Source organism: Poecile atricapillus, chromosome 14 (genome assembly GCF_030490865.1).
Source record: "Poecile atricapillus isolate bPoeAtr1 chromosome 14, bPoeAtr1.hap1, whole genome shotgun sequence".
NCBI lineage: Eukaryota > Metazoa > Chordata > Aves > Passeriformes > Paridae > Poecile > Poecile atricapillus.
In genome coordinates, this window is record NC_081262.1 from 7,330,168 (window position 1) to 7,357,267 (window position 27,100).

Consider the following 27,100-nt stretch of genomic DNA (forward strand, 5'->3'; position numbering starts at 1 on the left):
TTATTTTATTATAGACATAGCAAACATTAAATTCAATGCTCAGTACCCTGTGTCTTCAAATAGTTCATTGAATCAGGCTGGTATTACTTAGAGTCATTTCCTGAACCTGGGTGCTAAATTATGCAAGTCCTTGGAAGCAAGACTCATGTTTAGCTACTCACTTGGGCAAGTATATCACTGAATTATGCCTCAAAAAAGGGCTGCCCTGAACCTTTATGATATTTTTGTGCATTTTAAAAATTTGTAAATATCTACGTACAGTATCTGAATTTGATTTCAAAGGATTTGTCTGGAAAACATAAACTGGAATGTTATTCCACTGGTTTTAGTTCTTTTTCAGAAGTCATTTGAGCGCTTAAAGAAGAATTTTCTATTTAATGCTACTTTTAGTAGTACTATTCTCAAATTTCAGTGCTCCTCTCAAGTGCTCTTTCTTTGGAAAGAATATTAAAGATGGATTTGCTCTTTTCATCTTGTTTCTTCTTTTCCTCTTGACTGCATTCTTACACAGTTTATATAATGATAAATATGAGAGTAACGCCTGCTGATTTTGACTCACTTTGGATGATAAATATGAGAGTAACCACTAATGATTTTGACTCATTTCTGATTTCCTTTCAGGGCTTTCTCCTTTTATTTTCAGGTTTAATCACTGCTATTGTAAAACTATTTGCTGTCTTCACAGAAGTTCCCAAAGGATTTATGACTATGACATGGGTGTATCCTGTTATTCATACATATATAATTGATCCACCTATACATGTTGTTAATTAACTGCCAGCTAAGTACAAATCTCCTTTTTTTTTTTTTTTCCCCAAATATAAAATACACTTTTTTCCTGTCATGCTGTGCTACACTTAAAACAGTGTTTGAGGAATTTACCCAGTCTTTATTTAGATATGCTCATCCTGGTAAAAGATAAAAAAAATACATATTTTTGGTAGCTAAACCGATTAGGCTTTTAATTGTTCTACTTTTACTAAACTTAGTATCTGAATTTGGTGCAAGAATATAATTTTTTTCATTAAGTGCCCAGGATTGTCACATTACCAGATTGAAAGCACTTAGAAGTCCAGACTTATTTCAACAATTTTCTGTACTCTGAATCTGGAGTGAATATTCTGTTTCCACTTTCAAATGTTAAGAAATAGTTTATTTTTTCTTTTAAAAGTCTTCATCTTATTTATTTCTAACAAAATACTTATTTAATAACATGGTATTTACTATGACTTCTCAATAGTGTGTGTGCTTCTGCAACTTTTGCAGAAGCTGTAAGTCATTTATTTGCACTGTAGGGGCTTACTATTAGTCTGGTTATCTTACAATTTTCTGATAATTAATGTGAATTTTCTGAACTGAAATTCTGGTCATGTGTAGCTTACTTTTGACCTGTTCTACTGTACAAAGCAACCAATTTGTCACATAGTTAATTTTCAGTTCAATTTATATTTTTCATAATCCTTTTCAGATGTTATTTTCTTATAACTGAGTTGTATTATTGCCATTTACAATATCAACCCACATAAGAGTGAGGAATAGAGGACAGAAAGGAAAAGTAAGAATAAACAATTTATAGTCTTAATAATTCTTAATTAGCTGCTGCTTTGGATCCTTTAAACATGGTGATAATTAATGTGGAAAGCTCTGGAAGCCTTCATAAGCTAGCTTGATCATCTGAAGAATGCCGGTACTTATTAGGGAAAGTTCATGATTCATTCGCAAGGATTAAGCCAAGAGAATCTTGTGACCTAAGCAGCCTGGCTCTCCAGTGGTAAAAATGGGATTTTCTTGTCTTACAAAAAGTCATAATTGTGACAGACAGCAGGGATGGGAGCAGACAGGACGGTTTGGTTTAGGAGCGAGCTGTACACAGGCTGTAGGGAAATCGTTGTTTTGGCACGTTGCTGGTACCATGTAGAAATACAAAGTTAAACTGCAGCATAGAGTGTTCCACAGGGATGAATCAGAACATTCCTGAGAAAGGTAGTGAGGAGAATTGTAACATGAAATGTGAGGGGGTTTTATGTTCAACGTCTGAGTTATCCTTAAGAAATCTTTAGTCATTTGTCTGATTGTTCTTCCCTGGGTACTAAGCACTTAAACCCAAACACACCAACATTTGTCACAGTGTGGTAGGTGGACAATTCTGGATGTAAGATTTGGAGCGATGACATGAAATCTAATCCTTCTAGTAGTAAATATTGACTTGGAAGAGTCAGTCAGCTTCAATACTTCAATTTCCACAACTGAGTTAATAATTTAACTATTGATCTGTATGTTTAGAGCCTTGGAAAAAAAAAAAGGCCTTTGAAATATGAACAATAAGGGATGCACAGTATAAGTGAGCATTGCAAACCAACTCCCTAAGACAGTCACATAAATACACTATCCTTTTGCAGAGCTCATTGACATAAACAATCTTGGTTATATTTAGATGCCTCACCACCTCTTTTCTTCTCTCCTTTTTTTAGTGCTCCATTTCACTGCATTTGACAAATTGAAGGGGAAAATGAAAGTACAAAAGCTGTAACTATCATCACTTTTTAACTGGAATCTGCAGTCCCAAGCATGATGAAAGTAAAACACATATTGCCTTCATTTCTTTTTAAGAATGGATGAATATCAGCAGATATTACATCAGAAAATGTAATCACTGTAAGTAACTGAAGATGCTCTTGGCTTCTTTAAAAACCATGCTGATAAATTTCTTACCCTTCCCAATACTGAGCTTTCTGGCAGGCATTTGAGAATTTCAGTGGTAGCTTTTTTGGGAACTGCAGAAGTTGGGTCACAGCAAACTCTTTTCTGTGCAGTCTTGTATCATACAAAGCAGTTATAAGGAATGATGATGTAAGAGACATACACAGAGAGGCTACTCACTTTAATATTACATCAGGGGGTTGATTTGAGTTCTGTGGAGGAAATATATTCAAAGCTTCATGCAAAGAGTTGATTTGTAGGAAAGATTTCCCATCATTACACTCCTGTGCTTAGTCACATCTCATATTTACATGTATTCACACCTTCCTTTGTCATCCTGTTGAATTGTGGTTGAAATAAAAAAGTCATACAATGAAAAATATAATCCATAGCAGTACATACAACAAATTCCATTATTATTATTATAAATTGTATCTTTGGTACTATTAGCTAGAGATGTTTTATTTACTAGCATCTATTCCTATAATCAGTGTATGTGCAAGAAGGTGGCTGCACCTGACCAAAGTGGCCCCTAGAAGGTTTTATAATCTTTCAAAAATCTGTACAGGTTGTATTAGAAAAGGTATTTCATTCATGTTTTATTCCAAAGTTATATTCATTGTGAATTTCTAAATATACAGAATATACACAATCCTGACACTTGTATGGACATGAATTGCCTCACATTTCAACACAGCTTTAAATAACTTTTTATTCAAATAAATAAAATAATAGAATATTTTTCCCATAAGAAAAGAATAAGCAAAATGAGGATTATGACAAAATTTATATATTTTAATTTTCCCATAAGCATTGTAAAACAATAGCAAAATATACTTTTATTTATTTTCTGTTGAATAAAAAGAATAAAAACTCCTCAGTTCTGCATGGCATTGTATCCAGGCAGTCCTGTTCCTCTGTGGAGTTCCATCACTGAATTGTGTTCAATGAAGATTACAGGGCTTCTTGCAAAAGCACAGCTTGCACAAGGAAGAATAACGCATTTATATATCATAAATAAAAACTACTTCTACAATGTTATACAGGTTTAGGATTTAGATTTAGAACCAAAACCATTACTATACTTATTGTCTGCTTCTTTATGAGTATTGCCACTATCCATAACTCAAAATTATAAAGCATTTCTTCATAATTGGAAATGGGTTGAGCAGTTTTACAAATACCTGGAAAATAGAGATTATTGTAAAACCAATGCTGCATTTTGCTGAGTTTTACTTTGCAGAATTTATTTTGACAACCTTTAAAAATTTGATGTAAGTAACTGAAACTCAGTCTTTATCAACATTTTAGGAATGTGATGTATAGACTGTAAATTCCACCAGTTCCCTTAAATTCCACAAACAGATTGGGGTTCCCTACAGAGAGCTCTGGAGCAGGCTTGTATCAGAGAACAGCTATTTTGTAAATCTTTTCTAACTATAAGTAACTTGGGAATTTTTGTTAACAGTAGTTGATTTGAATAATCACATTGTAGCTTGCCTTAATTAGGAGATCCCCATTTTTCCCTGCTATAAGCCATTTTAGATATCAAACCAATCCAGGTTTATAGAGCTCTGACAATTAGGCTGAAATGCAATTTTCAAATGGAGCATATTTCAATACTAAATCAAACCTTCCCACAACAGATAGCAGGAACATTAATAACACATCCATAAGTCTTTCATTAAAAGCTGACATAGATATAACAATGATAACTAAAGCCATGTGGTTATTTAAAAATATTTTTATTTTCAGAGTATAAATATTTTTGCAGTGAAATTATAGTCAGTTCTCTCAGAAAACTGTTGTAAAGTTAATTTTCTTGTAAAAGTGGGAGAGATTTCTGCAGTATTTATATATTCCTATACATGATAAATGGCGTCAGTGCTGTCTTTTTTATTAGCATGTCTTTCCTACAGTATTTATGACATTAGAGGATTAATAGTATTGGCTGCAGTCAAGCTGAGTGTGGAGAGCACCATGAAGGCTTGTCCTATGTATTTCAACTAAACTATTTCATTTTAGGACAGACTCTTAGGCTAACAACGGAGCCTGCCTTTTCCAGTAAATCCTTTAAAGTTTTTCCATTGCAGTTTGTCCATGCTGGTAAAGACTTGAGGAATTCTGATGGAATTGTGTATGTATAATGTATACTTCTTTGTTTTGGTGAATAAGTGGTTATCACAGTTAATTCAAGCTAGGGAACATTTTGCCAGAAAACTTAAATCCAAGAATTAAAAGACCTTACAGCAAACTGTACTACATTGTTCTCTGTCACTAACCCCTAGTGATTCATGTAGGTGATTGTTTAAGGTGGCTGAACTGAAAATGTGCTTTTTACATTATTCATTCTATCATTTGCTTATGGATAAACTTTATGCTACAGGTATAAAGCCATTCTAAGATAGCGAGTAAGAGTTACATTAATAATGGGTGTGTATGAAGAGTGTAAATATTGAACAAAAATGTATATTTGTATAATTGAAATATGGAATCAGTTATTTGTTGTGTAAAGTGTGAAATAACACCACAATAAATCACAAGCAATACTTCTGAACATAAGTTTTAAGGACAAAATGGAGTTTTCCTAGATGATTTCTGGATTATCCTAGTCATTTGACAGTGCTCTGCAGCGCAAAGCAAGTACCTGAGATGCGTCTCTGGGATTACATCACAACAGCTTTTTATTTGGTCCAACTACTGAAATAATGCAAAAATAATTTTCCAGTTATCAGGCAACATGCCTTTTTATAAGAAAGTCAAGCGATCTCCTTCTTGCCTGAGATCACAGGCCAGCCCAGGCAGTGTTTGGTATGAAGTACAGATACACAGCTGTGGGATGCTGCTCTCACACACACAATTTCTCATTACAGTGGCAACTCCTGCTGCAGCAGAGGAGCCAGTTTAAATGTGGAATTAAGCATAGGATTTATGGTTAATTTGTTGTGTCCTTTCCTCCTAAACCAATAGGAGTATTCCAGAGGAATGAGTACAAAAAAACCTGCCAGTAGTAATATCTAGAAGGTCATCATCCTTATTTATTCAGCGTGTTAATCCAGCTATCAGTCTGTGTTCCAGAGAGAGCCTCCTCTGGGACAGGCACCAGCCATTTTTATCAACCAGCATTTACAGTCTCCAATATTTAATCACTCTGCATTTAATAAGAGAGGAACCCTTCCTGTTCAGCACAGTTGTACGAATTGGGATTTTAGTTTTATGAATACAGCAAAACCTTTTCACTTTGGTAAATGATTAGGCATGAAAAGGTTAGCATGGATAAATCCTTCACTGTTGTACTGCTTTCACATACTTCAGACTTACTAATTCTCCAGATTCTGCAAGAATCATGGCCAAAATCTCTCCAGTTTCATGTTATTGCCTATCACCAGTACTATTTGCTTTGTTGAAATGAAACCAAAATCAGTTTAGACACACTGAAGGTGTTAAAGGGAATTTGGTTTGGGTTTCCAGTTGATTTAAAAGCAAAACGGCTTATTCAAATCAAGACTCTTTTCATAAATTGAGATTTGTTTTTTAATTCACACTGATCTATGTGACACTTGCAATTTATAAAAGTGATTTTTAGGGTGAAATATAGAAATAGAGACTCAGAACAGAATGTTCTGTCAAAAGAATACTTTGTTGTATTTCATTAGAAGCAAAATGGTCTTACAAGTCTACTTACTTACAGGCATGCTAAACTTATGGCTGTGCAGATCAGTTTCTGATTTCAAAGACTTTTAGAGATGTCAGGTAATAGAGACGCCTGTTTCTGCTGGGTTTTTTGACTAATACCACAGGGATTTTTACAACACAATGTTTAATGTATACTTTTATACTGTGAAAGTTTTACCAATATGATAATAATGACATAAAAATCTTACTGACAGTAATTTTACAGAGACAATTACTGACTGTTCTGTCATTTAGACTTTATCTTTGATCATGTTACTTCCTGTGAGTTAAATGTCTAGTTGCTTTATTTTTTATGTGATATTAGCCTTGTCTAGTTCAATTTAGAATGTGTTTATAGGTGGAAATTATTTCTGCATGATAAATACATGATGTTTTCTATATTCATGCTCAATTTTATTTTGTCATTCAGAGTATCTGTAGGTTGCAGGAATAGATTTGTGCACTTTATAAAGTGGTGTCATAAATAGAATAAGCAGCCACAATGAGACAATATTAGAATACTCCCTTTTTTCAGGATTTCTTCTGATCTTGTATGTAAGAAAAATGATGTGCTGACTTTTCATTTTTTAATCCTCTAAGGAACGTAGTGACTTTAAGGATAAATAATCCTTCCTTACTATGGGTGTCTAAAATCTAGGGATCATGATAAACAAGAGGACTGTTTATCAGTGAAGAGTAATGGTACTGTCAAATAGTTATTTATACTCTCACATTATAAGCATCTAAGGTAGGTAGGATTCAAAGAGGAATTTGCTGAGTTTTGAAAGATTCAACTCTGAATCTGAACTTACCTACAAAACCAGACATGGTCTTTAGGGGCGTTAAGCTTTTAAGTCACCCTAAAAACATTAAAATGCGGGTTTCATAGAAAAGGGGTAGTATTTCCTTTGCATCTACTAAAGCAAACCAGAAATGTGTATATATAGCTATATATAACTGAATAGGTACTGGTTAGGTCTTGGTCCTTAAGTGATAATTTGTTGCCATGAGATAGAACCACGTACAATACATTACCTGCATTCTGAAATGTTTGCTCATTATTTTAATCACTTACATTTAGACCTTGGCTAACAATCTATATGGCTGTAAATCTAAAAATTAAGTAGAAATAGATATTTAATTTATAGTACAGATAATGTACTTCCATATAATCAAAAATCACTTGATAAAGATTTTTGATTTTTTTTAATATGTTACTTCACTAATAACTAAACTAGTCATGCTCTGTAGGAGTTCTTTCTGATACTCTCCTCAGTTTATATGCCTTTGTAAAGAACTTACCATTCAGCTCTGTAGTATTTTTTTCCATAGAAGAGGACGTTCTTTCAGTTCCATTCATCTTTACATTCCATTTGCTGCTTTACTAGGAGGTCCTGATTTAGGGCACATAGGATTAACAAAGCGTTCCAAGTATTATAACAGGAAAGTAATACATTCACAAAAATTCTCATTAAAGTCCTTATCTTCAAGTTACAAAAGACTGCACTTTTTAATGATTAAAAACCACATACTGGAGCAGCACATACTTAGAAGAATGATTCTGACACTACTTGGGTTGTATGGATTTGGGAAGATCCTCTTTGCTACCCAATTCTTGTGGCATGGAGCTTTTTTACTGCAGTAATAAAGACTGAATTATTACTCAAGAACATAATATGTGTTTAGCAATGCCTAACTAACACGTGTCTTATTAAAACAATTTAAATATGGAAATGTACAGTTTTGAATGTAGAGGATCAAATGATATTTGTACAAGGTAAGCCTACAAGTACAACTAAGTAGCACCTTTGCATCAAAGGTGCTATTTATTTCTTGCAATTTATATATTGCAAGATTCATGTCTGTTTCATAATAATCTGTGAGGTTTCTTAATTCATACTATATTATTTTTAAAATTCAGAAGGAACTCTATGTAATTCTAATCACGGCTGGAATACATGATGTAAGAGCAGATTAGGTGCATTATCTGAGCAAAGATAAACACCAGATGGGATGAATTCCTGTGCAGTGCTCCTGCTGCACCACCTCAGAGCCATTACTTCAGAACAGTTTCTCCACCTCCAAATAAACAGAATTCCCTCCAACCCATTCTGAAATGAGGAGTTTCAGAATCAGGGCCTGCTCCCAGTATGCATCCTCAAAAAATAATCCAAAACCCACAAAAACATACTGCTGGCCTATTGTTTTAAATGAAGGAGTCCTTGAAGTGCCTTTGTAGATTACTTTTGCAATGATGTGTGAGACCCTACTAACCTAATAGAACCCAATTTAAAAAGTAAAAAAAAAAAAAAAATCTGCTTTAGGCAGGAAAATGAGTCTAAAGTACTAGATAAGTGATCTTTCATGATATATGAGCTTTATTCTACCCTAAACATTAAATCTGGCAGACTCAATATAAGACAAATGTTATCAAATAATATTCTCTTCCATTTTATCTTCATTTTATTAGCTCCTTACAGTACAGACCAAGCAAAATATTCTTAAACCTCAGAACCCAAATGCTATCTGTCTGTTTTCTGTGTTTTCCATATGTGATCTATTAGGAAATACCCTCAGCTGAGTTGTTGGTGTGAAGTTGGAGGACAGTCGATTCTTTAAGCAGTGTAGTGCTCCTGTAGGCAGCCAGTCAGCTCCTCTGGGACATTTCTTCTTGTTCCTGCATTCCCACAGGTTGCTATTTATGGCACAGGCCTGCATAAATTCCCATAAGAATCCATTGGTATCCTTGCTTACTTGCTTCATGCCACAGTCAAGGTACAGTAGTTTTGTAAGATGTGTTACTTGGAGATTATCACAATATAGACTTTGACAAAACAGAGATCTGCTGATTGTCACAACACAAAGGTCTGCTGCTGCTAAATACCACACACTTCGGAGGAATTTCATTGCACTGCAAGAAGCTTTTAACTTCACAAAAGACTTGAAATGTACATCTTATAGACCATCTTCCAAGACTCCTCACATTCTGAATCTTAGACCTGCTTTTAGCACCAGTTGCTTAATAGTGGAACAGTCTCCTGTATCAAAAGACCTCAAATTTTAGTGTCCTGTTTTATGAAGGCCATATCCCACACCTGAATTTACATGTACATGTCACTGTCTAGTCTGTTGTCTAAGTTTTAAAATTCTAGACTGGAGAATCATAAGAAGCCAGAATAAGCAACTAAATTTGTGAACTTCATAAGTAACTGAGTGATAAATAATTTATTAAAATATTGAACTTGTTTAGTAAATTGAAAATATCTAACATGCCAATAGCAATACTTCTGTGCTATTAGCCTCAGAGTAGTTCAATTTCAAAAATAGTAACCCCTAGTTGACTAATATTAATATGATGGATAAATATGCTACCAAGAAAACTTTATATTTTCAAGGAAGCCAAGCATCTGCACATAAATAATTTCTGCCTTGTAGCAGAATGCAATTCAATGTCTAAGAATAGAGGAAGAAAAGCCCTTGCTCTTTTTCTTTCAAAACAGACAGGAGTGTTTACTTTCACCAAATATCCACATGTGTGACACTCTCTCATGAGCATTCAGTTGCTGTAAAACTTTTTATTCTTTTCCATAAACATCCTGCACAGGCATCTCCCGTGACTGTGCCCTCAGTGAAGGAGGAAGGAAGTCCTGAAAGACTGTCAGTGTATTCAGTCGTGAGCTCCCAGTGGGAAGCCGAGGCAAAGGACACTGTTCTTGTACAATGGGCAAAGGTACCTACATTCCACAGTGCCAGGCAACCAGCAAATCCAGAAGTTGCTAGTCCTTACCCTTGCCCTACTTCAGGCATCTGGGAATCATTGAAGTCTTGCAAATAACTGAAAATATTACCTGACTGGTCACTGATCAAATCTTGCTAAAGTGTACATTTGATCTTCTAATTTTCTTGTCCTTTTTACCCCATATTGTGAGACAGGATATTAAAATAAGTTCTTATGCCTTTGACAAAGTGTAACAACATTTGCCAGACAAAATGTCAGAATTTTCTCCTAAATGTGTTATTATTATTTCTCTAGAACCATAAAAACTGGCATACCACAAATATCAACGGTGCCTTAAAGTCTGTCTTAGTGGGGGAAAGGGACTATAGAATAGTACAGTTACTTTAATAAGGGGAAAAAAAACCCCAAAAAATTTTCTAAAATAAGTTTTCAATAAAATAAAAGATACAAAAAAGTCATTTCAGTGTAGGATATAGGTCTCTTCCTGCAATCTAGGAAAACCTTTTTGCTTATGTTTTTATCATCTGTGGTTAATATACACACATCCAGGTTTTGCCAGTAAACTCTGATCCTACATCACTGTGTTATCTCTTTGTTTTTCCTTGTTTATATTATACTGCATTGCCTTACAAAAAGGAAACTAAAAGTGACATTTGGGATGTATGGCAGGATTTTTAATATTTGTTTTGGCAGATCTTAGTTCAAATAAAAATTTGGTGAACATATCAAGAGTCAAACGCTATCAGTTTGTTGTAAGGCATGTAGAAAAATAATGAGGCAAAAATTTAATTAAGCAAATTCTAAATCAAAGGATACTTAAATACATTGTATTTAGTTTTCAATAACTACAACAGACAAAAACATGGAGACAAGATCTCAACATCTACAGTTAATGTCAAAATACACCAAACAGAAGTGACTAAATCACTAAACCAAATTCTGCCTGTTGTGCCATGACTTTGAGTTCCTTCTGAGTGTAGAATTCAGACTGCTATATCTGTACCACCTGAAAATACAGACTCAGAGCAGTGGTGTAAATTTGCAAGGGAGGCAGACACATTGAGGAATTTACTACAAACAGAAGGAAAAATTGTCTATAGCAATGAAAGCTCTAGTCACTAAGAATAGAAACCTTTTTTTCAGCTGAACTGTTTTTGGCATTGACTAGTTATTTTTAATTTTTCAGCAGCACATCAGAACTTTCTACCATGTTTATCTCTTGCTCAAATAACTAATAAACTCCTGATACAACTCGTAATACCCCTTATCAACTTGTCACGCATGGCAGTGTTTGTTAACTTGCAACAAGAAAATGTTTATCTTTTTGCTACAGTCAAAGCAAGCAGCAGAACTGAAAGTTGATGTAAGAAGTAGCTGGCAAGTGGCCTGAAGTCTAGAAACTTTGCTTTACTCTTCTATTTTCTTTGTTCCCATGCCTTTTCTCAGTCCAAATTTTTCTGTATTCCTGATGCTAAAGATTGGCAATAATTATTTACAGCCTAAAAAATATTTCAAAATCAGGTACAGCACCTTTAATTTATGATTTGTTCTTTCCAACCTTTTAATACCCAAGGGTTAAACACATACATCAGGACTGGGAGATGCAGAATCATCATACAGAACAGAAACTAAGTCCCCATCTCCCAAATATGTTTAAAACTCCATGTTTCTGATCTAATACTGACATAGGCTGGTGCCTTAGCATAAAATATTTAGTTATTTTCAAGTGTTCTGTAGGCAGAATAGGAAAACACGTTTTTCTGCTCTCCATAAAAAGATGAAAATATGTAATAATGTCAATACCACCCAATATCGTGCTTCATTAGAAAAGTTAAAATTTTTTTGTGCAATGAGATAAACTTGCTATTACAGGAATTGTAATACACTCTGTGGATTTGCTGTTCAAGGGTATATATAAAAAATAATTCTCTGCTCATATTAGCTTCCAATGAAATCAGTTAAAACTGTGTCATTAAAGAATGACTGTTTTGTTTGTCAACAGAGTTGTGGGCAGTTTTTCAGTTCCATTATTGACAGTGATGAAGGAAATTCTCTTTGGGAGTCGGATGAGATGAAACTCAAGATCCAGCAGTTCACCATCTCTTGCTATCTTGTGGGTGACACCTGAGAAAAAGTCAGTGAAACCATAAACTAGCAATAACAAAGTGCAGTGTGCTGTGCTTGCTGAGCGAAGGACAGAGGCACAGGGCAGCCCTGCAGGAGGGCCTGCGGTCCCCCAGGTCCATCCTGTGCTGTGACAGCCCAGCAGAGGTGGCCTATGGGACACTGCCTGCACGCTAGGCACGGCCAGGTCCTGCTTTAAACGAAAATCCAGAGGCTTGAGCTGCCTAATTGCTGTCATTTTTCCACTCACACAACCCTCTCTGGGTTTGCAAGGGGTGTTATCAGGAAATTGCAGCTGCAGCTCCATCTTTACTTCCTGACAGGAGGAGTTACCTCTGGTTTTGGGTGGGTTTTTTGACTTCTTGGAACTTTCTGTTTATTAACTGGATAATCTGGAAAGGAGGAGATAGGACTGGAGCTGGTACAGAAAGATACAGTGTTTAAGGCCAGAGCTGACTATTCCAGATCAAAACACATTCTGGAATCAGGTGGCAGCTGTATTGCTCCCTCTGACAGGTGAAGTGCAGGCATATGCACCGGTGGCCTCACCTGGTCAGGGCATCTGGCACCTCCCTGTCACTGGCCAGAGGGAAAATCAGGGACTAGACCTTGAATCCAGAACCTCCTGCTGCAACATGCACCTCCTGATGCCCAGACTGGAACCAGAACTCTACAGTTTTCATTTCAGATATGTTCTAAGAAGGGATTTGTTCCCTTTTTGGTTTTAGACACACACAGAGTCTTAATAAAATTGTGACATTCTGGTACAAGTTAGAATAAATCTGTAAGATAAGATAATTTTATATGTATTATCAAAATACTAAATCTAGTACAAGCCCAGATTTTATCTCAAAGTCAATGTTTGATCCAGACTACAGTCTGGGGACCTTGTGGGCTCACTCAGTTCTCCATATTGCCAACTGCAAGTCATGGGATAATTTCGTTATGGATTAGTTCAGCACTCCAAAAACGACTAGCACAGATTCCCTGGATTCATATAGGAATATCTTATTGCTTCCTCTAAATCAAAATTAACCTGCTGCAATCTTGTTTGGTGCTTGCACTGTTCTCACAATTGAGATCTCCAAAAGCCTCAGACGGCAGTCATAGCAAGGCTGTAGATTTTGTTTTTAAAGGAATATACAAAACACAGTCTGTCATTGGAAAAGTACAGAAAATTTTGAAGTGGCTTTTCCTTAAAAAAAAATAACCCAAGCCCCATTTGTCAACAAAAAAGTAATTTTGGTTAAGAATTCCAGTTTCTCAGTCAATTATTTATTGGGTAATCTCACCTGTTAAGTCTAACTACTGAATAAATTAATCATCATCCCACCTTTTTCTCTAGCCCAGTGTGGAATTAGGTGGCTTTATCTGAGCTTTCCTGAGCAGCCTCCTTGTGCCACAGCCTGGAGCTGCTGCCTGTGCTCAGAGTCACCTCCCCACAGGTGACAGCACAGGAGCTGCACAGGGACCCCTCAGAATGGGCTGGAGTGGAACGGACACTCTCTTAGTTCAGTAACAAACTGGAAGTGAAATAACATAGCAAATAAATAAATAAACACTGTTAAAATGGATCAGCCAAGTTCTGTACTCTGGATCACGTTTTAAATAGTGTACATACAGCTGAGGTAGTGTTCAAAACTTGAGATAGAAACGGGCTTACTCAATACATAAATGAGTGTCTCTTATTCAGCCTATTTAATAACTGCACATCCTTTCTTCTATTTTTGTTTATCTATTATGAGACTGTTGGTAATAAAGAATTTTATATATAATAAAAAACTAAAATGCTGTTAATGCTCTTCCATTTTGTAAAAGAATCAAATATTCTCATATTACTCATTTCTTGGCACATAGCAAATACCTAATATCTTTTCCACTGTGGAAATTCTACTTGAAAAATTACCTACTTGCTACTGTTCTAAGTTTTAGAGTAATTTGTTTGTTCCTGTTGATGTCTCTTGGCCCTGTAATTTAAAGAAATCAAAATCCCTAAGAAGAGGATAATAGAAATCTGTGCTTTGCTAATATTTAAGAAACCAAACAGAGAAAAATATTATCTTTTACAAAATGTTTGATACTGAAACCTACTCACAGCCTATTCCCAATGTGCTATTAGCTGCAGTGGACAATTTTACAGATGAGTTTTGCAGTGCTTCCTTTGAGGCTATATTGGATCCAAAGATTTTTGTGACATATGATTTCATACCAAAATGATTTAAATACTTAAAATAAACAATTTTAAGCAAGTATTTGAATTCAGAAGTTTAAGTACACATCTCAAACCATGTGCTTGACTCTCATTTTCTAATGCTTATTCTTCAATGATAAAAATGTATAAAACAAAATGACAATTATATGCCAGGTGATTCCTATTAAATGTAAAAGGGACTGGAATATCATGTTACTTGTTTTGATCCTATTCTTGAATTTAATGTCAGGATTGCTTGCTTTAAGCATATATTTCTCTTGAAAGTAGTGTCATACGATAATATATTTTTACAAATTTACAGGGCACACATTCAGAAAGAATGTAACTTTTCCGACAACCTATGTGTATATAAATAGGTATATATGCAATAGTCAGCTGTTCAATCAACAAGTTATTCATGCAAGAAATTATATGAATGATTGCATATGCTAGGGAAAAAATTTGGATATCCTTGAAAGATTATATGTAAGATAAGATGGCAACATAGGAAAAATAGAAAATTAGTTCAGTTTTAATGCTCAAATCTATTACAGTATTCTTTACATAGGATTGTGACTAGCATAGCCTCCAAAAAACTTTTAGAAAAATCACTCTGTTCATAATAAGTCTTCTGTGTAAAGGTGATAGAATTTGTAGCTCAGGCAGTGATCCCTTCATTGGTCCTTAATACTGTAGAATTCCACAGAATATTTGCTGTTATGTGCTTGTTTTAAAAAACATTTTCCATTAGATGCAGAGTCTTTACCTAGGAGTGTCACTTGGAAATAAACAGAATGCTGAACATACACCTTGGCATGTTTAGAGTAAAAGCATACAAAAAACTTCTATGACTTCTATTAATAGTTCAATTAGTTTCATACCTTGTAAATAACTGTAATTATAAAGGCTGGATAAGCCTCAAGACAGTCTGTGTTATACTTTCCATTTATGTCAGAAGGTACTAGGGATCGTCTTGTGATCAGTAGTCCAAACAGGATCACTGAGATATTGATATGAAAATTTCAAATTAATGTAATGACTGTGTTTTCTATTCTCTTTCTATGCATTAATTTGAAATGCTGTTGCATCTTGCAGTGTTTTATGTTGAAGGACATATTCCAGTGTATTTTGACCTGTGAATATAAAATTGTTCAACACTGCTCAGTCTGTCCTTCTAGAAAGGAATTTTCTTGTTACTGTAGTATTTCTCTGGGCAGCAGCAGTTCTGAGCCTCAGTCATATCAGCAAGCCTGCTTTGTGACCTGTACGTGACTTGACCTGTAAGATTTTGCGGCGTGAAAAATGAGACACATTCCTACAGCAGAATGAAGAAGAGCATCTCCCTGGAGATTAAACTTCTATATTAAAGTGGTCTGGTGAATCCACCCAGTTAGTTTCTTTCCTATGTCACCAAATATTTTGAAGGGCATTTACAGATATTAGCACTGTCAGAGGGACCATGCCACACTATCTATAATTTCTGTTAAGCGATTCAGTAAAGTCAAGAGTACATTTAACACAAAGCAGTGACAGTACTGTGTGTGCCCCACACTCAGCTACTGAAATAAATGTTACCAGCACTGTGCATATCAAACTGATGATGTATTGCTCTGCAAGACCAGACAACAAACCATGTTTACATGTGTATGTTCTGCCCTCCTTCCAGAACTGGAAGACTGACCTAGCAGAAGTAAGCTGTTCCTGGGAGAACCCTGGCCATCTCTCCCTTCATGGGAGGAGCCAGAGAGCATGACTGCATTCCCAATGGATTGTGCCTTCCTCAGAAGCCTCAGCAAGAGGTACGGCCACACAAAGAGCTTTTGAGTTGAGTAAGCATAGAATACCTGACAACCCACAATGTCTTCTTCAGGTTTAATCATAATTTTATTGTGAGACTGTATAAAAACATGATTTGAATATTTTGGTGCATTTAATTTAAATAAATGTACTGGACAGATTTATGCATTTGATAAACGGCCTGATGAGTGTTTCCAGAAGCAGTAAAAATTCTAAGTGAGGCTCACTTACATCAGTCATTCAAGTTAGTTTGCAAAACATCTGTCATATTTTCAGAGACATAAATGCTAAATTCTTATGTGAAAAACAAGTTAGTTGTACCAAAAAAATGAAGCTCTCATTCTTAAGCCAAAACAGATCCCTCTTCATAATCCCATGCAGTTATCAGCATGTCCCTTGGATTTATGACTTATGACATTTATTTACCAACAGGTGGTTGCGTATCTTGCCATTTATATTTTAAGCAACAGTAAACACAACTAAAAATAATATAAGACAAACAAAGTAAAACTCAGTGGTGTTTTTAAAATGTTTTTAGAGAAAAGCTGTATTTATAAGATAGGTCTTCAAGAAGTTCTCACCCAGGCCCAGCAATACGGAAGAATACTGCAAGAGCAATAAGGATTTTTAGGGGCATTATGATAGTGTAATGGAAACACATCTGCCCCCAAAAGTCCCTCATTTTCCCTGCGGTGAAAAGCCATGCAGGAAGTGGTGAATGCTGTGGAACATCAAGAATGAAACTATAAAGAAAATATTTTTCAGTTAGAACAACTTTCCAATAATACATCAGGATTTCATCATTTTCTGTTAATCCACTGGATAGGAAAATAGTAGTTTTTCAAGGATCCTCTAATTCAATTAGCTCTGGATGTATAAAATGTTTCTATCCATGCAATAAAGTGGATTTTGAGACAGCTACCTTAGAAATACTATTATCGGGAAGTGAAAAACATTTTGTATGAAGCCCAGACAACTCAACACAATTTTTCTTCTTTCAGATCTCCAACAGAAAAACAAAACAAAACAAATTCCCAGGATTTTCATCATTAACTGTTGACCTGCATTTCTCATTTTTAAGGATACTTCAGTGACAGAATGAACATTAGTTTATAGAAGAAAATTATACATAATAGAATTATAGAACATCTTTCATTTTAAAGAATTTTAAAATATTTTCCAATGAACTGTCTGGGCAGTTTTCCATACATACAGTATATTCATACAGTATTTCCATACATATAGAAGGAACAGTCATAATAGAAATACAAAGTGGAATCCAAATTTTGTAAGCCGAATTATCCATATTTATAAATATCCTTAGTAAAACAGGTAGCATATTTGAACTTTAAGCTATGCCCATTCAATTGGCATGCCTAATAAAAAGCAACTATTTTAAAATAATCCACGCTGAATAGCACCTAACAGGCATATTCTTCACAGATTCTTGTAGCACAAAGCATAAAATATCATAGTATTGTTGGAAAAAAGCAATGTTCAATTCCTCACATTATTTAATAATATTTCCTGTGCAATACATTTGCCATTTGTTCATGTTAAAATATGAAATTTTAACTAAATTCTTTTCTCAGGTTCCAGAAATTTTAACATGATCTCACTTGCATTTTTTATTGATGTAGATCCAGGGAATTCAGTAGAGGTACTTCTGACTTACAGCAGCATCCAGGTACCTACTGACAGAGGTGTGTGTGTTCTTTGTGTAATTTGAAATAGGCCTTTCATTACAAAAGAAAGCTTTAATACAAACAACAGCATCATCAAAGCTAAAATCAAGATTTTGCTGACAATAAACCAGAAATTTTTAACAGCAGCAATGTCTAACAACTAGAAATGTCCTTTCAGTACAATTAATGCATTCACTTATTTTTCCTGATGCATGTGGCCAGTCCTGAAACACCCTGAAATTATTTTTCTCACCTTGTCATACAACCCATGCCTTGTTGTAGATGACACAACACATTTTATATTTTTTTGGTGGGTGGGTGTGTGTTTTAATTCTTGTCCTGAGCTACAAATGAAAAGCTTTACTTAAAAAAATAGTGTTAGATACTATTCTATATTGATTCGTATAGGAAGGCCATGATTGCAGTAAAAGGATTTGAACTGACTGAAGCTGAGATACTTCAAATAGCAAAAATGCACCAATGCTATTTTATACTGTTGAATTGTTGTGTCCCCCATTAACAGCTAAATTAAAATTAGCAGTATTAACTGAAAAGATCAAAATAGTTTTGTTTAAAAGTTTTTCGTATATATCAACAATGTAAGTATTTGGCATACTAGGAAATCAGATAGGACTCAAATTTTTGGCTTCTGAGCTCAGCTAGGAGCAGGTATGCTCCAAACAGGAAAAAAAACCCCAAAACTCTGGAGCCTGTCTGTAGAGAATTTTGATTCCAATATTAAAAAATGTGGTCATTAAAGAGCCTTATATTCAACAGAGAGTCAGAGATCAGGGGTAACCTTCTGGAACCAACTGCTAACGTAGTCCCATCAGCTACCTCACAAAGCCAGTTACCTCAGTAGTGTGTGGGGTTTTATTTCTGTTGGTGTTATCTTTATTTACTCTCTAGGTGTTGTAAGAAAGGTCCTGAAAAAAAATTCCCAAGCTGAATAAGGCCTATCCATTCACACTTGGATACAGAATTATCGTCCTGGCCCCCAAACCCTGTAACCAAAACTATCTGGGCATTTTGACAACAGGCAAAACCTCCTAATTCTTTATTCCTTTTTTCCATGCTTACACCTTTACAAATTCCCTACATGTTTGCACAGTTTAACTGAGAACAGCATATGGCATTGCAGCAAGGGATTAGTGTAGTTATTAACTGATGTGCACTGTGAACTGGGCAAATGATGTTTTAAATTCATTGATTTCACCAGAAGCTTCATAGGCTCAAGCCACGTGGTCTGAACCACTTTTCTACCACGTCTTCCACAATGGGCACAGCTCCAGGTGATAGCAGTGTTTTTCCCCTAATCTTTTAAACCCATTTAAAAAACCCACTTAAAAGAATTCACAACTTCTTTGTTTTGTTTTTGCTTCATAGGCTTCTAAATACAATTTCCAAGGCAGGTAAAATGATCTTTTGAGTGATGTCCTTAGAAAATATGCCTGAATGTACTGGTTTGTGTTTGCATAGGCTTTCCTTGTGGCATGAGGTCCAGGTTTTCCACAGGGAAGCAGTGCTGGTGTGTGACACTGCAACAAGGAGCAAAGAACAAGGCACAGTTTAAAAATCAGAGCTCAGATGTCTGTGTTCTTGCCCTTGAAAAACTCTGGATAGCTTTCTAGGAAAGGACAACTGATTCTGTAGCCTTTAGTAAGGGAAAATTTTCAGTTGTTCCAGGTTGTGAGTTTCCAAACTTGGGGCTGTTACTTCTTTCTCCTGTGCCTGGATCAGAGGGGAGTCACAAAACTTTTCTGTTGCAACACAGAGTCAGGAGGTGTCAAAGGTTGAGGCCTTGCTTCAGAAAATGCAGGCCCCAGACCAATATCCAAACCATGCCCCAGGATTCTGGTGGAAATCCTGATCTTTTCGCTGCTTTCAATAAAATTTCGAAAGTAAACAGATTAGGCCATTTGGTAATCCTCTGCTGATTCAGTGTGTTTGTAAGCTGGTTTTTTTAAAGGTTTGCTTAAAAATGCAGAAAAGTCATTCTAAAAATGTAGTTTTAAATTTATTCTAAATAGAAAGATAGCTAGGTAGGACTTTCAACTTTATAAATGATAAATGCAATAAATAATTGAGGTTGATATTTCCAAATATTATTTTTTCAATAATTAATGACAATTTTTATCCAAAGAAAAATTAATTTTATTACAAACATACCATCTACTTTTTATCTTCTGTAAATTTCTTTTTTCATATCAAATAGCAAGACAGACTGATCCCAGGTATTTAATTATTAATGCTCTGGATACACAGTGCACTTCAGGACTCTCAGCTCTGAGGCCAGCACCCGAAGCTGCACGCAAACCTGGTGGGAAAACCAGTGCAAGGGAAAGAGATCAAATTTTTATAACACAGATGTTTAGGAAATCTATCACTGTTTTGTCTAATCATCATTAATTTAAGTAACACATACAAAATGAACATACATTTAAAGTTTAAAATATATGCATGCTATCTATAGCAGCAGCAAATTGTCTGTTCTACTACCCACCAGAGACAAACAGGAGCTCTTTCTGTAAGCTTATTGATGGGAAAAAAATATTGTATGAGGAAGGCCTACAGAAGCGTAACTGTGTTCTTTAACACTGCTCATTAATCATTTAAATAGTGTATTAATTCTATAGCTAGGTTATTGATGCTAAAAGCAATGCAAGTGAATTTTATATATCCTAAGTAGAGAGCCACATAGAATCTATTTTAAAAAATAATCTAAAAGTAGCTGATTAACAAAGTGTGATACATAAAGCACATCTTACTGGAAGTAGCTCTACAGAATTATGTTTTAATTTAAGAGCTTTAAAGTAACAGTTGGTGAGAAGCAACTGTGGTATTTCAGCAGAGCAGGGCTGATCTTCGCTGCTGTTTGGATATAAGTGTTTCTCTTTTCCCTTAAAGCAAGATCCTCACACTGATTCACTTTCTCATGTCTGATTCTCTGCTCTTGCATTCTCAGAATACTAGAGAAGACACCACAAGAATTAAACCAATCCAAATCTGACAGCTAGGAAGATTGGACAGGTCTGGAATGTATTAACAAACTAAGTACTAATATACTCTAGTAAAATTCAAAAATAAAAAAATTTCTATAGTTAAATTTTTAACTTAATTGGCTTATTAAAATTTAACCTTTTATAAATGCTGCTTCTGAACAGTATTATTTAATGGAAAATAGTAGCTAAAAAGCATATTACCACCATAGTTTTGGCCTAAGCTCCTCCAAATCAGATTTCAGTCTTAAACAAGTGAGGAATTTGTTGCACTGAGGCTTGGATACATCCTATTTCACTTGTGTTGCAATTATATTGCTGTAAAATGTAAAATATGAGAATTCTATAGAAAAATCTTGATAATTCATCTTGATATTCATTTGCATAAATGTACAGATCCTGCATCTAGTCATATGATAAATCACATGCCAACAACTTTGCTTTAACAGTGTGTCAGTCTCATTTCAGCTGAATTTCCAGGCCTTTTTGAAATACTCAAATTGATTCAGTCTGTGTAGGTCAACACTTAAAATTAACTGGACTGTAATGACAATGTGACCACAATGTGAATGTCTGGATGTTTATGTGTAGCTTACACAGGTGATTAGCTGGCATTAAATGTCAAAACTATGACAGACACATTTACACCAAATGAGAGGACATTCCTGTATGTATGTTGTGTGAATATGCTGTATATGTGAAACATTGTATAAATTACATTGTGTATCATGTGTTCATCAGTGTTAAATATCTGTGCAGTATATCTGGAACCATGAGAAAGTTCAGTGCTTCTACCAGCATTTTCAAAAATTTCAAGAATCCCATGAGGAAAGTACAGCTGTGTAACTTTTAAGTAAATATAATACTTAAATTCTTTAGTATATTGATACCAAAATGTAAATAATAACGTGAACGTAAACAGCTCTACCATGCTTAGGTTTACACTGCCTTACTCACAATAATATATTCCACAACTTTTACCAGTTCAAAAATTAGCAGTCTTTAAATTGAATCACAGATACAGACTGTACACAGGTAGACACACACAGACACACATAAAGCAGCAGCTTGTTCAAGAGATACATTATAACTGAATACATTGTGAGCAACAAAAAAAATGAGGCAGGGATCGACAATACAAATGCCACCAGCGTTTAAAAGATTTTTTCAAGGTTTAGAAAGCCTCTCTTTTCTTGGTACCATCTTTTCTCCCAATTCACCTGTATTTCAGTACCACCCTTTGAAAGGTGACTTTTTCTTCAGCTTTTGCTGGCTTTTTAAGAGAAAAACACCACCAACAGTTAGAAAACTTTTATGTTTAACTTTCAAAATTATTGTATTTTCTATCCATGTTTTATTGCTGAAGACAACATTAAAGTTAGAACATGATTATTTGTTTAAGGTGTATAATAGCCTGCAGCAGTAGTTTACTACTAAGTTTACTGTCCAATGTAAGAGCCATAATGTGCTGTTTTCTTTTGCAGAACAAAGTGACCACCAAAAGCGGGACTTTGTGGGCCAGTTGGATAAAAGATAAGCTCATCTCGCCCCCAAAACCCCGACTCTGGAACCACAGCCTTCCAAGATTCAATTTGTAAGTAAAATATCTTTGTAAGATATGCCCAATCAACCGAGTCATTGCTTCTAGAGTGGGTAGTTTTCAGATTAATCAAAAGAGAACATTATAGCCCAATTGCAATACACCCTCCTTCACTTTTTGGATAGCAGGAATTGCTAACAGATACTAACTGGTTTTATGAATATTTTAGCTATAATATTAATATTATAGATCTATTTATCAAGCAGGAAAGGAGTACCTTTTCTAAGTGTCTATAAAATGACACAGAGTAACAGTTACTAGACCCAGCATTCAAAATACCTATTAAGATTTCTTCTCAAAGTATGTAACAAGTTATTAATTATCTGTTTCACTGTATTTCAGACTAAAGTGGACACATTATAGAGAAATGTCTGTCATTATTCTAAATTCGCTATTTGTACAAAAAACTAGAAATTGTTTTCACTTTACTTGAAAATAGGTCTCTTATTACTAACAATGATAGTATCAAGTATTCAGCTCTACATCGTCTTACTACCCTAAATATTATGTTTCGTAAGATCTTCTTTCAAAGATGAGAGGAAAAGTAGAAATTCACGGACAAAAACTACATATATTCTAAATCTTCACTTTATAATTTAAACAGAGCTTCTAAATAAAATCAACGTTTAAAAGCATTATAGTTTACACTTGGGTGGCTGAAGTAGGTTAATGCTGTCAGTTACGTTAAAATAATTACTGTCCTTGAAAAGCCACTCTTACATTCATTCTGCTCTTGATAATCAAAATGCAGAGCCGAAGAATGCTGTCCTAGCTGAAATGCTTTATAATCACCAAATACATCCTGAAAGGAAAAGGCAGAGAAGTTGATGGAAATTCTGGCTAAGTAGAAATGTTTAAATAATTCCTCTTTCTACAGACCATACATTTTAACTGACTTATTTATGGCTGTGATGATTTAGGAGATTTTTCCGGCTATGCTTTCACACGAGCTGATCAGACGGTGCGTATCGGCACCCCTCCGCACGGGCATTTGTAGTTATTTGTGCCTGGCCAAAGTCGCCGCAGAAGCCACGCGGAGGCGGCGGGACGGGACCGGCGGCCGGACCCCGTGGGGAGCGGATCCCGCGGGGAGCGGACCCCGCGGGGAGCGGACACCTGTAGCTCCCGAGGGTGCCGGCACGGCTGCGAACCGCCCCTTCCCCGCGGGGCGCGGCGGGCCCGGCGCCCCGCCCGGCGCGCCCCCTGCGCGGCCTGCGGCAGGTGGGCGCGGGGCCGCGCCGGGAGCTGCCCGGGGCCGCGCGCCCGGCCATGCGCGGCCCCGCGGCTCCGCCGCTCCCGGGGCGCCTTTCCGCGGCCGTGCCCGCACGCGCCGGGGCCCGCCCGCCGCGGAGCCGCCCCATTCCCGCGCAGGGCGCGGCCCCGGCCGCCCGCGGAACGGGGCGCGGGGCGGCGGCCGCACCTGCGGCCTCGGCGGGGCCGCGCCGCTCCCCGCGGGCTGCGCGGAGCCGGGGCGCGGAGGGAGAGCGCAACTCACCACTTGTCAGTGCCCGCGGCGGTGCCCCCGCCAGCCGGGAATGGGAATGGATCGGCGCCCGCAGCGAGCGGGGGTCCCGAGCACAGGGAGCCGCTCGCCGGGCAGGTCCCCGTTCTTGAAAGGAGACAGCCCTCCGGTCCTCGCTCCGAGCCGGCTCCTTCCGTTGGCAAAATCCTGACTCATTACATAAAAAGATCACCCTGCCAGGCGCCCTGAAACATTTCTTCATCACGGTCACGCCACAAGCTAAACAAGAGGCCACATCAAGGGGAGGGGTAGAGGGGGAAGCGGAGGGGGAAAAAAAAAAATCCAGAGGTTTTTTTTTTTCTTTCATTAGGATCCTCTTCCTTGAAAAAAGGGGGGGAAAAAAAAAAAGAAAAAAAAGTGCAGGGAGAAAAAAAAATAAAAGAGCAGCCGCCAGGAAAAAAAAAAAAAAAAACCAACAAAAAAACTAGAGAAGATTCACTCATTGTTGCCACAAAGACACCTCTCCCCTTCCCACTCCTTCTCCATGCTCATTCCTCCAACAGTGCTACAAAGACGTGCAGTCTGCGCCGGGAGTTGTGAGCCCGAGCCGTGAGCTTCTCAACTCCGCGGGGGCCGTGCCAGGAGACCCGGGGCGCACAGTCCTCTGACAGGAGGTGTGGTGAGTCCAAGACCGTCCGAAAATTATTTTTTTTCCTAGAAACTACCACCAAATATAGTAACAGGGAAGGGGTATTCCTAGAAATTCGGGAGACGTCAGAAAGGGAAGATTTGTGAAATTCAGCTTCACTTCCTGCAGAGGGCTCCTAGCACAGGGATAAAAAAAAAGGCAATAAAGTGCTTTTCATGCTTCTCTGATCAGATAATGGTTAAAAAAAAAGAACGGTAAAACACTTAACTCACATTTCTCTGATACAATCTAGTAGTTTCATATGGGAGGAATGCTAATGAGCAACCTCCTTTCCTCATTTTCTACTAATGTTTATTAGATGTCTATTTCCTGTATTTATTTTCTCCACATCCTCATATCAGACTTATACATACAGCAAATAAAAGGAATATGCATATGAGTGAAAAATGGGCCAAATGATAACCCTCCCACATATCACAGAAACACTGAGTGTTTGTGTGTTATTTTAAACAGGCTTTGCCGTTTGCATCTTTCATGCTACACTGATGTGAATAATTCATGTGCCCACTGTAGATGTGTGCAATATTGTTACTCGCATGAATCGGAATTTGTAGGTTGGCTTTTATTTAAGGGCTCCAACACTGAGTACTGCTGAGCACTGTCAGTTCCCATGAACTTAATGGTATCTTAGGTTCTTAATTAATTCAGTTCAGCAATTCACAGGATCAGGCCCTGACCGACAAATGCAGACCCATATGCTGTCAGGAGCCACATTATTCTTCATGTGTCTCCTAAACCTGTGTTTGCTTTGTGCCAGTGTCTAACACCCAATCCTTCCTGACTTATATATTCTTTAAAAACACTGTTTGATACATTTCACAGGAAACAGAATGGAATGTTTGCAAAGCAGAGATGAATGAAGATGTATTATATGCTGTTAATTATATGAAGATGTCAGTACATTTGTAATAAAGCATTATTTATCCAGGAATAGCAAAGGTTGCTATAAAAACCAAGAAGCCAGCTTTTAGGGGAAGATAATAGATTTCAATGTGTGCAACTCTTGCAGGTTAATTGGATTTCCTTAATGAAATTCCCCTCAGCCACATGAAATCCTTGGGTTTGTTCTCTGAATTTCATTATGACTTGCAGAGTCTTCTCTGCCCCCAAATCAAATGCAATAAAAACACCAGAGTTGGCTTCACTTCAGTGTTTTATGAACACTCACATATAATCAAAACTTGGTTACAGACACCTTGTGTGTCTGCAGTTTTGAAGGGGAATTAGCAGAGTTCACCTGACACTTCTGAGTGTGGTTTGACTCTGAAGTGTGTTTGAGCTGTTACTGCAGTGCTCAGTAAACAATTGCATCAAAATACAGACCCAGGTTTTACCGATGTACACCCACAGTGTTTCATTAGCAGTAATGCCTGGTTAGAAGTAGATTTACTTGAAGTAATCTCCTGGAATTCAAAACAGCTCTAGTTAATTGCAAAAAGGCCTTTTTAATCTGGCTAGCTTACTTATGGCACACTGCTCCTCTCTGCCTGTCACTCTCATTTCCTGAGTGAAAAAGTGAATGGCAGCTTCAAGCTCAGGATCTTTTAATCCTTAAAAGAAATGGATGTGCTGTCCTCTGTTGGTCATACTGGTTGTCACAAGTAAAATTCAATTAAAAAGGCAGCAAGAGGCTGTTTTAGCAACAACAACAACAAAAGAATATGAAGCTAAAATAAATTTGATTCACTTTCTGCATTCACCAATATCACTGCACAGTGTAAGGGATTTTTATTTTTTTAATTATGCAATGACAGAAACTGGATTATGGAGAGGACTCATTTCACACGACCGTGGTACAAACTCAGCCCTGGGATTCCCTGGCCCCCAGCTGCTGGTTCACCCTCCGTGCCCAGCGTGTGAGTGGCACAGGGAGCCAGGGCTGCGGGGGGCCAAGCGCCTGGCGAGAGCGGGAGTTTGGGGGTTAAATTTCACATCACCTGACACAGGTGTGGTGCGGGGACAGGGCCGGTGTGCTGGTCAGTGCTCAGTGACCCGTGCGGTGCCACGGCAGCTGGGCAGCCTCTCAGGGCAGGTGCCGATGGCAGCGGTGTGTGATGCACAGCCCTGCCTGGCCCGTGCCGCGCTCCCTGGGGCTCTGCTGGGCAGAAATGCCCTGCTCTGAGCACTGCTGTTAAGCCTCACTCACTGCTTTGCTCAAGAAGAAGATGTAGCATCTGGACAGGATTGGAGCATTGTAGCAAGGATGATTAGAGGTGTAGAAAACCTGGCCTAAAAGGAGAGATTTTAAGATTTGGGCATTGTGTTGTCTAAAAAGAATAAAGCTGAAGGCAAATACAGCAACACTTTAAAAAAAGGTTTAACATCAGGTAAGTGAATCCACTGTGGCAGTACACCCGTGTGACATGTTAATTATTTCTACCTCTTAACTGCAGCTGGAGTTACTATTTCTGGGCTGCAC

The 27,100-nt window shown here is 37.0% G+C and overlaps 1 long non-coding RNA gene across 1 annotated transcript; it reads right to left on the reverse strand.

The window, feature by feature from the left end:
* Positions 1 to 3,394: 3,394 nt before the first annotated feature.
* On the reverse strand, positions 3,395 to 25,587 carry LOC131584698 (uncharacterized). Its single transcript, XR_009278784.1, has 2 exons — positions 24,006 to 25,587; positions 3,395 to 12,238 (listed from the first exon to the last, which is right to left on the reverse strand). It is a non-coding gene; the product is annotated as an uncharacterized LOC131584698 (long non-coding RNA).
* Between the last annotated feature and the right edge of the window lie 1,513 nt (positions 25,588 to 27,100).